At 37.9% G+C, this 16,559-nt stretch overlaps 1 protein-coding gene and 1 pseudogene across 1 annotated transcript in view; both read right to left on the minus strand.

The window, feature by feature from the left end:
- COL19A1 (collagen type XIX alpha 1 chain) overlaps positions 1–16,559 on the minus strand; it is a 341,924-nt gene that overhangs the window by 290,597 nt on the left and 34,768 nt on the right. The gene's annotated exons all lie outside the window — the stretch shown is intronic.
- Positions 13,040–14,588, minus strand: LOC118978714 (heterogeneous nuclear ribonucleoprotein K-like; annotated as a pseudogene).

Raw genomic sequence — 16,559 nt, forward strand, 5'->3', positions numbered from 1 at the left:
AGGGGAGAGGGGAGAGAATCATAGGAGAAAAGGGGATGGACTCACATGAACAAGTATAAAGGACACATGGACAATAATTAAGGTGGGGGGTGGAAATGGGAGGGAGGTGGGGAGTACTGGGGGGGCAGGGCTGGGAATATAAGAGAAAACTGTACTTGAACAAGAATTAAATAAAAATTAAAATTTAAAAAAATAAAGAAAAAAATAAATAAAAAGTTAAGAATTTTAATTTTGGAAATTCATTCATATTTTTCATAAACACTGTCCATACCAACATGGTGTAAAACAAACAAAAACAAATGATTGGCAGTTGGTAAGATGGGAGCTACAAAAACGTTTGCTCAATGCCCACCATGGGTAGAGCACTGTGAGGGTTACAGAGATGGAAAAAGGAAAGTTCTTACCCTAATTGTTTCTTAAAATTGGTTGGGAGAGGGAAATTATTCACAGAAAATCTGAGGAACTGATATAAATTTGAAGAGAGTAGAGAAATATAGTTCAAGGCCAAAATTAGAATTCAAGGTGTGAATGGAAAACTTAGTGTTAGAAACAGTACTGTTTTAAAACCCTATTAACAGCCAGAGTGCTGCAATCCTCTAAAATTTATGGAGACTTGCTTTTTGACTTATGTTCCATCCTGGAGAATGTTTATGTACACTTAAGATCAATGCGTATTCTGATGCTATTGAGTGAAATGTTCTATAGTCTCTTAGATATAACTGGTTTACATATATGTTCAAGTCACTTCCTTATTGAGTTTATGTCTAGTGTTCTTTCAATTTGGAAAATGGAGTATTGAAGTCTCCAAGTATCATTGCGGAATTATATATTTCTCCCTTAAATTCTGTCAGTTTTTGCTTCATAAATTCGGGGCTTTATTATTGGGTGGATAAATGTTTAATACTGTTACACAGTCTTAATGGATTGACACTCTCATTATTATCAAAATCGCTTTCCTTGTCTCCTCTAAAAACTTTTTCTTACAGTGTATTTTGTCTGATATGAGTTCTAGTAGACTGGCCTGTGTCTCTCCAAAATTCTTATGTTGAAGCCCAACCTCCAATATATAGTATGAGGGGTGAGGCCTTTGGGAAATAATTTTGTTTTCATGAGGTCACAAGGGTGTGGTCCTGATGATGGGATTAGTTCCCTTAAGGGCACTCTTTACATACACTCATATGTGTGTGTATAAGTATATATGTAAATACATATACACATAAGCATATATATATATGTAAATATATATGTGTGTGTATGCATGTGTACATAGAGGTACCTGTCACATCTCATCACCAGATTGCAAATTCTTGGAAGATAAGAACACCCTTAAATCTATCTTTGCATCAACCACAAAACCTAAGTGCAGCACCAATAGGGCACTTTATAACTATGTTAAATGAAACACTGATCCAGAGAATAAAAACAATGACAACATAGTTTTGAGATGATTCTTCAGTATTATGTAAATAAAACTAAATACAGTTATTTTTCAATAATTTCAAATCCCATTTAAAAACTAAAAATATATCACATGAAAGCTTTCTTTTGTGACAAAATAATAAGCAACATATTAATATTAATAATAATACATAATATAGTCTCAAACTAATACATTGAAATAAATTCAGTAATGTTTAAAATTAATTTTTTTAGCCTAAATTTATAATGGATGAAAATTTTATAGTTACTATATTTCCCTTTTAGAAATTTATTATCTGCTTTCAAGACCAAAAATGATTTTGCTTGGCAAGACTGTAATTTTTAAAGAAAAATGTCTGTATTTTAAAAGTAGTATGTTGCAAAATATATCTGCTCTTACAGACTGTATTTCTTGTTTGTACCACACAAGCACAAACACTTAATGTGATACAGAAAGTTTCTCTAGGTCTTGCCAAAGTTTCTATTATAAAAGAGGCCATACTGGATTACGGGTCTGTTACCAGAGAGATATAATGACAGCTTGCTATGTCTAAGATATCCACGCTTGAATATTTTTGAATGGAGTGTAATTTCCTATAAGAAATTCTATCCACTGCTTATTCAGTGATACTCCCATTAACAAAAATATTGTTAATCTGTACTTGCCAAACTCATTCATACATATATTTGGGTAGAAATTCTCAATGGAATATTTTCTACTTTCCCTGTATTTTATACACTGTTAATGAAAAATTCATACATGTTAATTAATATTAATTTATATTTGAGGAGCTCAAAGTTCATATAATTAACTTTTTTCCTTTTGTCTGTTTTTCTTAACATTAATCAAAGTCACATAAGTATTAATAGACATGCGAGAGCAGATGTATACCAAATTAATAAAAAGTTTAATCTAAAATCAAAATTTTAAATGGGACTAAATAAACCCGTAGAGAACCAAACTAAAGTCATTCCAAATTACCCAAAGGTGCCAAAAAAAACCCACAAAAAAACTTGCCACTTATGGAATCTTCCTTACGGTACCCCTGAGAGGATTAGTCCTAGTCCATTACATTTTTTCCATAAAAGATACACTTTTCATTTTCACCAATAATTTTATTGATTTGGATATTTTGAATATGCTGGGTACCTCCTGCTATTGACTTCTAGTAGGTAGAATCCAGGGGTGCTGCTGACCATCTTCCAATGCTCAACACAGCCCCACAACAAATAATTGTTTGGCCAAAATGTCAATGGTACCAAGAAACTTCACAAACCACCCTTGACACATTTGATCAGTCACAGCACCTTCTCCATACACTGCACAAATCTGTCTCTGCATTTCAATTGTGCTTTTACCTTTCTTGAAATAACAAAGCATAATATGCTAAAAATTGTGCGTATCTTCTTTCTTCAATATTAAAATGGCTATACAAAAATTCACCAATTTTCATGTTTTCTTTTCAAATGTATGCTGATATGACAGCTGTCACAATACAGTCTAACAAAATTGTTTTGAATGAGATTAAAGACAAATAAGACTACTAGAGCCGTCATAGGAAAAAAATGCAATGGAGTTTTTAGTCAACCCAATGCAAGAAAGATCTTGGCATGAGATGGAGGAAGCATGAACTCTGTGTATGTATAATTGTTATTAAATAGGACTCAACATCCACTACTTCTTGTATATGTGATTATGAACTTAGAGATATCAACATTTTCCCTAACCACAAAGTACTTTCACTGACAAGCCAAACACCGAATTCTCTACTATTAGAGCTTTCTTTCTCTCTGGAAAATGCCTGTGTTTATAAAATAAGAGCTGTGTTACCATTAAAATAGTCCCTAGAAACCAGTCACATGTTACTAACAGTCTAATAATTAATTCCCACCTTAGAAAGCATAGAACTGGGATCTACATGGGTTGTCATAAAGGAAGAAAGTTGAAGTGGGGAATGTACAGAGAAAAAGGAATAAATCCAGAACAGGAACGACCCTGAGTTCACCCGACCAGGATGAGATACCATTGTTATGAAGATGCCACTGTCATTTTCATCAATAACTTTATTGATTTGGATATAATCAATATATTATATTACATTATATTATATTACATTATATTATATGTTATATTTTACTCCAGGTAGCAAAAGTGTCACCTTAAGCCACTAGAATCATGGGAGGAAAGCTCCCACAAAAAGGAGGTAATGCCAAAGGGGAGATGTAACCAAGACAAACCTTGCCTTCTTCCTCACCTGTGCCATGGACTCACATATCTAAGTCCCTGCTTGGCATCTCCACTTGGATATTAAAGGCATCTCTAAGTAACTGAAATTGAATTTATTGTTTCCTCCTAGACACATCCCTCTATGAGGATTCCACATCTTAATAAAAGATATGGCCATTCACCGCAGTGCTTCAACCAAATACCCAGAAGTCATTCTTGATTTTTGCCTATCTGTTGTTATTCCCCACACACCACACAATTCATTGGCAGGTCTTATTGTCTGCCCACCAGCGTAGATCCTGATTCTGCCCACTTCTCTTCAGCTTTACTATCACTCCTTAATCCAAGGTACCACCATTCCTGGGTCCCCTGTTACAGTGTCTTGATTGTTTTTCTTCCCTTAAAGTCTAGCCTGCACACAGCAGCTAGAATGAGCTTTTAAAATGTAGAGTGGAGAAGGTCGCTCCCTTACTTGTAATCTCCCTACAGTGTCCCATGGGTCCTATAATAAAATGCTCATCCTTGATCATGGCTCATAAAGCCTAATGTGCTCTGACTCCTGCCTTCCTCTGACACATCATCTCCTATTTCAGGCTCGGTGCAGCACCCACACTTCAGTTACAGTGACCTGAATTCGGTTCCTTGAACAGCCAGGCTCACTGAGGTCTTAGGCCTTTATACTTCCTGTTTCCTCTCCTGGGACAGTAGGTCCCAGAAGTCTTCACTTAGATGGCTTCTCTTCACTATTCAGGTCTCAGCTCTAATGTCACTTCCTTTGAAAGGTCTATAGTTGTCCTCACCTCAGTCACTAAGTAACACCTTGTTTTATTTTCTTCATAGGCTCAAAACCACCCAACGTTGTTTTAAATGTACTGGTTCATGCTGTATTGTCTGCCTCCAGCAACTAGCACATGATTTCCATGAGAACAGGGATTCTGCCAAACTTGTTGCTCTAAATCAAGCATCTAGACTAATACCTGGCATAGGAGAAGTACTCATAAAAATGTGTTCCGCTCATGGGTAACCTATATGATGTCTATGAGCAGTCACAGTAGGTACCAAACATTTGTATTCAGTATAAAATACACTAACTCACACAATGCCTTAAAGTTAAGACCTCATGAGATTGTGCTATATCACATTCAGCAGAAAAACAACAGAAGGGAAAACCAAGCCCTATGTGATTCTACAGCAGTTTAATAAAAAAGCTGAGACACAAAACAAGTCTGGGAACAAACACAACCAATATTCTTACTTTCAAAAAGAAGTGAAAAATTCTATAGGCTTTAGCAAAGTAGAATACCTGCCCCAGGAAGATTTCCCCGAAGAAATCACCGAAAGCATGCTTCAGCAGGAGTCTGCCAGTCTACGGGAATGTCTCAATTATGACAGCACACATCATAGTTTCCTCTATTTCTATACTCCTAAGGCTGAAAGGATGCTTAATAGTGATTTAGATTGGCCACCTCACTTCATATAAGAGAAATTAAAGCTACAGAAGTAAAAAAAACTGCTCCACCATCACTTTGCCAGACGGAGGTCAGGATGAGACCTGAACTCAGAACTCTTAATTCCAAGGCCATTTTTTTCTGGTATATCAGGTTGCTCGCATCCTCTGTGCTAGGAATAAAATTTCCCTGTTACCAATCTAACTTAAAAACAATGTTTAGGACTCCAAGAAAGAAAAATGTCTCTTCTGAGTGCTGGATGAGGTAGGGGGAGGTAAATAAATATAAAACATCAATCTCAAGACATGGATAAATCATTAAAATGCTTACAGTCATACTGTAATACTAACAACAATAACAAATCATATTTTAGGCTCTGAGCAAAGTACTCATAAAATTTGCATAGCCTGGGTGGCCAGTAGCCCTGAGGGGTAGGTTATTACAGTTCCTTCCCCTAATGATATTTTGAGCACAAATCAGGAAGTATCGCAAACCACACAGTATTATCTTTAAAATAAGGATACCTCTGTTAGGTTTTAGGAAAGATATGCATGCCACAGGAGGTGATAAACAATTGGGAATATTTTCTATATATTCTTTAGAGATCATTTCTTAGAAAAAATAGGATTTTTCACTGAACACTTTTTAAAAACTAAGTGCAGTTTTCAGGAAGTAATGAGACTTATGAAAACAGTAAATATACCGATAACTATGTAAAGTGAAGAAAAGTTTGAAATATCCTGATAAAAACTGCCCCTGGATTTATAGTCCTGGTGAGAAGCAATATATCAGGAAGAACATAAATAGGATGGTAACCTAACTAAAAAAACAAGTAACTCCTTAAAATGTGGAAATCATGATCACAAATGTGACTATTTCAAATGATTATGGAAAGGATAACCCTTAGCACTGATCCTACATTAATATTTTCCTGGTATAGGGACCAGTGTAGCTTCCATTCCACTCTTCCCCTGAAGTATAAAATCAATGCCTAACACAGCTATGCACAAAGTTAACATAATGAAGGTGACGTGTCTGGTCTCTCGGGGACAGAAGAATGGCAGTGAACAAATAATGGGTCTTCATGGCTGTCCCAGTTAATGAGAAACCAATAAGGGCTGCCTTAGGGGATAAACTGCTTTCTCACACTGCCTTCCAGATAGAGATTGCTGCAAGCTTGGCACAGTCAGGAAAATCATAAAAGTTAAAAAATCATTTACTCTTTTAAAGCACATGCAATATTTATTAAAAAGTTGTTTTATGGAGAGTTGAAATCAAGGAGTAGATCTCAGTTATTCTCCATAACTAGGCCTTAGTGGTTTGCTGTCAAAAAAAATAAAGACCATTTTGAAGATTATAAATTTCTTTATTTCTTAGTATATTAAATAATTGGTAATTACATTATATAGCAAGTTCAATTTGATGCATTTGTTCCATAGTTCTAAAAGAACCACAGGTTGTAACATGGCAAGTAACACGTCTGTCACATGTATAGAAAAAAAGGATAAAATAAAACTAAAGAATAATAATAAGAAAAACTCATGACTGTCAGTTTCTTTTTTTCTTCTTTTAAATAATGTTTTTGTTCTTTTAAATAATTTTTTTTGCTCTAGCTAAATAGTAAGGAATGTGTTGCAATGAGTGGAATGTGTGAAAAAATTTTAAAAAGATTAGCAAACTTTACAATTTCAGTGCTCATAAACTGAAAAGCAAGAGGACATTATTCTAGAAAAATTGGGGTGTTCCAAAAATCAAGTGTCATAGACATTTAGAGAGTAAATTGTTTTTAAAAGTTTACGTAGTAATTGTAATGGTTCAAGAGGTAATTCTTCAGCTAGCTCATAGCACAAGCCTTGAAGCAGAGCCCTTGTTTTGAGTCTTACGTTGATAGAGCCAAACTGAGTCTTCCAGATCATATTTAGCAAGCCTAACCTTTATTTATTTATTTGCTTTTAAAATGAAATGGTTAAATGGGAAAAATCTATTTTTAAATATCAAGAACCGGCTTCCAAGTAAATTCTTCTATTCTAAATAAGTGTGAGGCAGGGTTTATAAAGAACTTCCGTATTTACACGTATCAATGGGGCCTCTGGCTTGCTGAATATCGTCCAGGAGGAGAAATAAGATACAAGTTACATTTCCTGAGAGTGAAGTGAGAGATGCTTGGAGTTTATAGTAAGTCATTTCTTTCCCAGCTGACATCCACCATCACCTGTCACGTTACAAGCAATCTGGCCAGCAGGGCCTGGAGGGCTTGCCTGAAATGCCTTCCCCACAAGCTGGGTGATGATGTTTGAGTTCCACAGCCACAGAGACTCTGAAATCTTAGCCTTTTTGTGTTTGCTGTGGGGATAGAGACAGATGGGTTGTTAATGGGAAAACAAAGCTTGGATGACTCTCATGATCTTTCGCCTGTTATGATTAGCACTTGTTCACTGTGCTATAGTAAATGGTTTCCTAATGAAAACAAGATTTGACTACTAGATGACATTCAGATAATAAAAATCAAGAGTGGACTACAGAAGGTGCTCATCAGAAAGACCTCGAACACCAGTTTTTTCAGGTGTCCTCTGCCCAGTAATTGTAGTAACTACCGAGTCAAACCCAACCCCACCCCTAAGAAGTTCTATGTATGAACTCTGAAATGTCCTTCCTGAGTCTGGGGGCTTGGCTACTGCTTCCGGATCAGCCTGAGAGTACAACTTAACTGAAAGCTGTGACTTTCCCAATGGCATGTACTCAGCCCTTTTTCTAGAATGTAATGCTATTGCTCCCACACCTTTACTTTTTAAAAACCTTTAGTATGGTATCCTTGATACACTCTGGTTTCTCATAAGATTATAGGAATTTTTCATATTTTACTTTACTTTTCTATATGAATAAAGTTCAACCCCTTAGCCTGGCACATCAGGACTTTTCAGAAAAGCACCTCAGCCTGCCCTACAGCTTCTTCCACCTTCCAGACACTCTCCGTACCTGTGTTCACTGACCCACATGGGATTCTCACCATTCTCCAAGTTAACTTGACCTTTAAAACCACCATGATGCTCCCTCTAACTACCACACACGGCCACCCTAGCTCACCTGGCACATTTGTACTTATCCCTCAAGACTACTTTTTACATCTTCTGTGAAGTTTTCCCTAATTCCCTCAGAATGGGCTTCATCTGTTCTTCCAAAGTCTATCATACATACTATCTAAAGATTGCTGCTACATTCCACAATAGCTCATTGTTGACATACCCATATTCCCACACAGAAAGTACTTGTAGTCAGGAACCACGTCTTGATTCATCCTTAAATCCTGAGTGCCTCACACACAGCGAGTACTCAACATAATTTGAGAATTGAATGACATACTTTGTTAGAAGTTCTTTTTTCACTGGTATCAAAGCTAAACTTCAAAATGATAGTGAAAGTATACTATAATTTTTTTGAAATAGCTCTTGTAAATAAAGGGAATGTTATATTCTTAGAATGGTTAAATTAGAAGAGAGACAGGTAATGTGAAAATAATAGAGGATTGCCCGCTCTCCATGTCTATGAGCTTCTGCACCCCACAGAGCAAGGAATGGCAAGAGTTGATTGAATTATATTTGTTAACTACACTATCAGGCTCTGTCTCGAAGCAGTACTGTCTCAGCGTCCAGGGGATAGCTGGAGAGCCACTGAATCCATGCTGCCACCCTCCAATGTATACACACATACCCACTTAGACATAAGCATGGGCAACTCTGGCACCTGAGGGTGAGGATAAGCAGCTTGAGTAGATTGGCTGGGTCTGATAGAGCAGTATTTTTGTAGAGGGACCTCATAGCAAAGGCATAGGTGACATACATTGACAAGGAGACTACAAAACAGGAACAGAAGTATACTTGATTATGAACATAAGCACATGTGCAACATTCTTGGGGCTCCCAGGAGTAACAAGAGCAGGCTTTAGGAGGGAGCTGAGGTTCTACATTTGAACAGGTAGAGAGGAGAAAGCAAAACAATTTAGGCACTGGTGTCAATATATCATTTGAACCTACAACCTAATTAGATATTTAGATTATCTGAGCTAGAATGAGGTCAGTATTATATTTTAAAAGTATATTGGACCACTGAAAAAGAAAGAAATTTGCCTGAGGACATCAGTGAAAGTTGTGTTTAGAAGGTAGGACTTGTATTAAGCTTTCTAGGATAGGTAGGATTCCAATTGGCAGACACGATGGACAGAATATGACAGAGAGAAATGGGTACACAAAGGCACTTAGGTCATTTCCTTGGAGACAGGACAGAGGTCAACAGTAACTTTGAAAGAGAAATTTCCAGTGTTCAAGAAGTCAGACATGAGTAAATTAAGGGATGTGTGTGTGAGGGAGTAAAAGTGGTCAGTAACATTATTCCTTTGGGAAGTTTGGGAGTAAAAGGGACTGTCAAGGGAAAATGCTTCTAGAATAGAGAAGGATTAAGAACATATCTGTAGACTAGAGCCAGGATACTGTGAAAAGAGGCATTGAAAACAGGAGAGCAAAGGAAACCCTGGGTAAATCAATGGTTTAGAAAAAGCTGACTAGAAGTAGATTAAAAGCACAAGTGAAGTGGTTAGCCTTTGAAAACAGGAAGGTCACCTATGAGAGGACAGCTGAAGCAGAGAAATTCTGTGGTAGAGAGCAGAAGTTGAGATGGTTTAAATAAAAGAAATAACTTGAATACAAAGGGAATAACTTGGATTGAACTGAACTTCATCAATTCAATCTCCTATTCACCAATCAGATGTTAATTCTACAAGGCACTATCTCATGTATCTATACTATTTAAAATTTTTACTGAACTTGTGATTGCTTTCAACTTACATAGACAGAGCCTTGGAGAGTGGAAATGTTGAAGTCGATTTGGATCTCGGTTGGTGGAACAGTAAATGGAAGCTACACTAACTTCCTCCCAGGACCAATCTGGAATTACTACTAAATTGTACAGAAATCTTCCTGAATAACCAACTGAACATTAGCTACAGAGAAGCCTGATAACCACAGACAGAAAGAAGAAACCACTTCACCAAAACATGACTGGTAGACAGTGTGGAGGAGGCGCAAGAAAGCTGACTGAGCTCCCACAGGTGGCTGCTGAAGATTGGAGGGATATCTCAGGAGCTAGGGGTTCCTCTGAGAAGTGTGGGGTCTAAACCCCAAGCTGGATTCCCAAGCCTTTGGCAACAAATTCGGAAAGGAATACAGACAACATCCAGCTCTGAAAAGCAGCAAGGGTTCTTTCTGTCTGCCAGGGAGAGATGGCTGGAGATGCAGAAAATCTCTTAAAGGCCAACACACAAAATTTCATTTGCAGCCACTCACTCTGGGATGTGGCAAAGGGAAGGCAGAGCAGACTAGAGATGCTTGAGGGGAGTCTGGGGTTGGCAGCTCTAAGGAGAGAACTGAAGGAACAACTGCCAAGTTCCCTGTGATGAGCCATTGCCCATACCGCAGCAGCCATCTTTTTCAGGCAGAGCACTCCTCTCCAAGTGGCATCAGCCTGAGGGGAAGCAAGAGCCCTACCCATAAGAATTACTCAGCCCCATCCTCTAGAACTTAAGCTAGGTCTCTGAGTATAGTTTGATAAGTTTAACAACTGACCAGTTTAATGGCTGATTAGCTTAACAACTAAAACAGAAAATACAGAAAAAGCAGCCAAAGTGGGGAGACAAAGAAACAGACCCCAAATGAAAGAACAAGAGGATCTCCTAAAGAAGAACTAGATGAAAAGGAGACAAGCTATTGCTCAGATAGAGTTTAGAGTAATTATTGTAAGAATACTCAAAAGCATGAAAAAAAACATAGATGCCATAAAAGGACCATCAGAAACAAAGAATGTAATGTCTGAACTAAATAATACACAGGAAGGAATAAACAGTAGGTGAGATGAAGTAGAGGGTTGAGTCCTTGATTTGGAAGACAAGGTAGATAAAACCACTCAGGTAGAGCATCAAAAAGAAACATGAATTTTACAAAAATGAGGAGGGCTTAAGGAACATTATGAACAACATGAAGCAGAACAACATACATGTCATGGGAATACCAGGAGGATAAGAGAGTGAACAAGGGATTGAGAACCTATTGAAGAAATGATGACCCAAACCTTCCCTAATCTGGTGAGCAAAAGAAACACACAAATCCAGGAAGCTCAGAGAGTCCCAAACAAGCTGGATTCAAAGAAGCCTATACCAAGACACATCATAATTAAAATGACAAGGCTTAAAGACATGAAGAGAATCCTAAAAACCTCCCTCAAAAGAAAAGCAGATAATTACCTACAAGGGAGCACCAATTAGATTGTTGTCTGAGTACTCATCAGAAACATTTCATCCCAGAAGAGACTGATATGAAAAATTCAAGATGAAGAAAAGCAAGGACCTATAACCTAGGGTACTTTCCCCAGCAAAGCTATTATTTAAAATTGAAGGAGAAATAAGAGCTTCCCCAACAAGAAAAAGCTAAACGAGTTTGTTAACAAGAAGCCAGTACTGAAAAAAAAAAGTTAAAGGGCTTGCTTTAAGAAGAAAAAGATAAAGAAAAAAAAACCATAAAACACCAATCCAAAAGAACCTATGGACCCCAATGTTCATAGCAGCACAATTTACAATAGCCAAGTGCTGGAAGCAACCTAGGTGCCCATCAGTAAATGAATGGATCAAAACACTATGGTACATTTACATAACAAAATTCTATGCAGCAGAAAGAAAGAAGGAGCTCCTACCCTTTGCAACAGCATGGATGGAACTGGAAAGCATTATGCTGAGTGAAATAAGCCAGGTGTTGAAAAGCAAATACCATATGATCTCACCATTAACAGGAACCTAAACAACAAAACAAACAAGCAAGCAAAATATAACCAAAGACACTGAAATAGAGAACAGGCGGACAGTGACCAGAGAGGGGAGGGGAGGGAATTTCTGTGGAAAAGGGGAAGGATTTACAGGAACTAGTATAAAAGACACATGGATAACAACTAAGGGGGGTGGAAATTGGAGGGAGGTGGGAAGCACTTAGGGGGGGGATGGGATGGGAGTAAAGACAGAAAACTGTACTTGAACAAAAATTTAAAATTGTTTTAAATATTTCAAAAAATAAAAACAAAATAAAGAAAAAAAAGGGAAAAAATATTTGAAACTAAAAAAAAAAACCCCAGAGGAAAACCGTCTAACAATAAAATGGCGCTACATACATAACTATCAATGGTCACTTTAAATGTAAATGCCTTAAATGCTCCAACCAAAAGACAGAGGGTAGCTGAATGGATAAGAAAACAAGACCCCTATATATGCTGCCTTCAAGAGACCCACCTCAGATCAAAAGATACAAACAGACTAAAAGTAAAGATGGAAAAACATATTTCATGCAAATGAAAAGGAAAGAAAAGCTAGAGTAGCAATAATTATTTCCGACAAAACAGACTTTAAAACCAAGGCTATAGTAAGAGACACAGAAGGTCACTACATAATGATAAAGGGAACAATGCAACAGGAGGATCTAACCCTAGTAAACATTTACATATCCAACACAGGAAAACCTACATATGTAAAGCAAGTGTTTTTTTTTAGGTTCACTAAATTTATTTATAAAATCACAAAACATTTCTTACAAAAGAGCACTATATTCTGCACATTGCTCTGAATAGATGTTAGGGAAATATGGACTACTGCTATTCCCCCCCCCACTGCCCCGTCCCACCATACCCCCTGACATGTTCTGGTGCCCACAAAGCAATTTTTCTATTTAGCCACCAGCAATGAACAAAAATTAAAATTCACTCACTCTACTGCTGTTTCAAAATTTCAACATTAGGTTTTGCACACCCTTCCTCCACCCCATTTGTAAGGAACTAGAGCGTTACACCTGATGAACAGCAAAGATTTCCCTGCACCTCAGATGCAGAACACCTAAGAAGCAGAGGAATGCCAGCTTTTTAAACAGAAGCAGATTAAAAAAAAGATTCAGTACTCCTTCAGTTCTTCGCTAGTCTTAGAAAAACTTTCCAGAATACTGCTTCACATTGTTCTGCAGCAAATACTGTGCATTCTGTGCCTGGTCCCATGGTCCCATGTTCCTGTAATGGTAATGATCCAATATTCACACCCTTCTAAAGGCTCGTCAATTTTGATTGGAGCTCCTGACTCATGATGAACTTGTTTCATCCTCTGACCACCTTTGCCAATAATAGATCCAGCCAAATCTTTGGGAATAGTTACTTGTGTAGTAATAATAGGTCCACTAAAATCACCGTATGAGCCATGGCCCCCACCATATGGAGCCACTCTGTGGTTCATAAGCCATCTGCCATTCTGAAGCGCTCCACGTATCTATTGCTGAGTCCCAAGTTTCATCAGCACTGAAACCAACCATGCCATCATAACAGTCTCCAGGTCTTCCTCTTTGGTCATAGGCCATTAGACCTCCTCCTCTGGGTGGTGGTGGTGGAGAAAGAGGAAGATTCCGCGCTCCGCTCTTACCGCAGGCACCTTGACAGGAGGTGGTGGAGGAGGTCCTCGCCGAGAACTCATATCATCATAATCTCTTCTAGATGGAGGCATCGGATGCCCACCCTGGCCAGGAGGCATTTTGTCAAAACCACCTCTTCCCCACATGGGAAATCCCACAGGACGTTCGCGGTGGTCATCAAACATCATTGTAAAGCCACCATAATCATTGGTTTCATCATAAAAAGTGGAATTGTAAGGCTGTGCATGTCCTTTGATGGGAGACTCTGATGTGAGATGAAGGATGATCTTTATGCACTCCACAACCCTATTGGGGTTTCCTCCAATAAACACAACTCTGTCTGTGGAATAAGGACAGTGTTCCTGAAAAAGCTTGATTGTTGTCTGAGTGTTCTAAGTTCTTTGATTTTAGCCTCTGTGATGCCAATAATTCCTCCTGCCAGGCTTTGATAAATCAATAGTCTCAATTCACAAAGTCATTTCCATTACAGTGCTGGTAATTTAAGCATTCCACAGCATCACATTCAAGCAGGAGCTGGCTGGTTGCAGTGGGTGATAGCAAGTGCAGTCTCTCTTCCAAGGTAGGGATGATGTCCTTCATAATTTCTCCCACTGTTTCAAAATCAGCACTGATAGTCAAAATGTGCTCGGGGCCACTGCTGTCTGTGACTGAGACACTGGCATTGTAGTCTGTATGCAGAGCCTTAATGTTCTTGCCTCCTTTCCAATCACTGCCCCAACATTCTTGCTCTGAAGCAGAATGCATAATTCAGCCATCTCATCAGTATTTCTAGATCTTTTAAAAGCTTGTTCCTCTTCCGTGTCTTCTGCAGGGCATTTACCAAATTCACCATTGGTTTCAGTGTTGAGGAAGGTTGCCTCCGGCTGTTCAGTTTCCATTTTCTTGAATTATATTGAACACCAATCAATTATATATCCTTGCAGAGAAGAACTGAAGTATTCTGGGCAGGAATAACTGATACCCTAGTGCTACAGTAGCCTGTAGGCTGTAAACCAGTGGAACATAAGCAAGACTTTGAGGTTGGTGCAGCTGAGAAACAGAGGAAATGGTGTTCTCTATGTAAAGAAAATCTTGATGGACGTAAAGGGAGAGACTGACAGAAATACAGTCATATCCAGGGACTTTAACATACCATTTACCTCAATGGAGAGATCTTCCAGGCAGAAAATCAATAAGGAGAGAGGCCATAAATGATACACTAGACCAAATGAATTTAACTGATATCTTCAGAGCATTTCAGCCCAAAGCAACAGAATATACATAGTTTTCAAGTGCACATTGAATGTTTTCTAGGATAGTAACATGTTAGAACACAAAACAAGTCTCAATAAATCTAAGAAGACTGAAATCACACCAAGCATCTTTTTTGACCATAATGCTATGAAACTAGAAACCATTCACAAGAACACTGAAAACATGCAGATACGGAGGCTAAATAGCATGTTATTAAATGAGGAATGGGTCAACAACAGGATCAAGGAAGAAATCAAAAGATACCTTGAAATAAATGAAAATGAGGACACAAGAATCCAAAATCTGTGGGACATTGGGAAAGCAATCCTAAGAGGGAAATTCATAGCATTACAGGCCTATCTCAAAAAATAAGGAAAAGCTGAAATAAACAATCTAATTTTACATTTCAAGGAATTTGAAAAAGAATAACAAACAAAGCCCAAACTTAGTAGAAAGAAGGAAATAATAAAGATCAGAGCAGAAATAGATGAAATAGAGTCTAAAAATATGATGCAAAAGATCAATGAATCCAAGAGCTGGTTCTGTGAAAAGATAAACAAAGTAGACAAAATTTACCCAGACTCATCAAGATAAAAAGAGAAATGAAACATTGGTTAGAAAATTGGCCCCTAAGGGGAAAGAAATGAAATTTAAAGCCTGTGTGTGATGCTTAAGAAAGTTTAGCCTTTATGAGAGAAGGGGTGGGATTGAGTCCCATAGCCCATGCCTGAATGACAGAAGGCAATACTTTTTGGTTTCTCGTTTAGTCAGGGAAAAGTAAAGTATAGATTTTCCTTGCACTGTGTATCTCTCCAGCAGGGTCCAGAAAGGCAAGACTAGACACACATTCTTTCACCCGTGTAATCCCAGTGCCCAATCAAGTGCCCAGTTCATAGTGATGGTCAATAAATGTTGAAAAAAAGGTGAGCTCTATTCTAGACTGCATTATTTCAGTGACTTACAGAAAGCTACCTCTTACTTACCCTTCAGCAGAAGAGAAACATTTCAGGAATCCCTAATATGTACATAATAAGCTACAGATTTTACTTGTAACTGGTAATGTTTTAGTTTTTAAAACTTAATAAAAATTTTAAAGCTTAATAAAATTATAAAATTTTTATGTCTGCTGAAGATATTGCACAATATGCAGAACAGATGAATAAAGTGGTAATACAACATACTTAAAAGCACATATCAATAGCTCTGAAAGTGAACTAGGAATTTCAGTTTGAAAAAATAAATCTTATGGAAATAATCCTAGACACACAGAGAAACAACTCTCCGGTATGCTGAAATGTCATTTATTATAACATGGAGGTGTGTTCATGTGGAGGAGGTGTGTTCGTGTGGAGGAGGTGTGTTCATGTGGAGGAGGTGTGTTCATGTGGAGGAGGTGTGTTCATGTGGAGGAGGGTCCATGTGGAAAGGACAAGTCCTTGGGGCGGATCATTCAGCAGCAGGCAGGACGAGGCGCCGGCCTTGCTGCAGTGCACGTAACAGTGTCCAGGTGCAGGAGTTTCCAAGGGAATGGTTACGGTCCAGAAAACCCGAATAACTCCCTCAAAACACCACACATCTTCCAAATATATAATTTGGGGTTTCCTAATTGCTGAGGATTATTATGTTTATAAAAATTTTAAGTGTCAAAGAGACTATCTTTTACCAGCTCTTTTTCCCCATGTAAAGCTATGAAGTTAAATAGTCCCTGCTTCCAGAGAGCAACCTCCAATTTAG

This window comes from Sturnira hondurensis, unplaced genomic scaffold, assembly GCF_014824575.4.
Source record: "Sturnira hondurensis isolate 20B ecotype Veracruz unplaced genomic scaffold, ASM1482457v3 Scaffold0022136, whole genome shotgun sequence".
NCBI lineage: Eukaryota > Metazoa > Chordata > Mammalia > Chiroptera > Phyllostomidae > Sturnira > Sturnira hondurensis.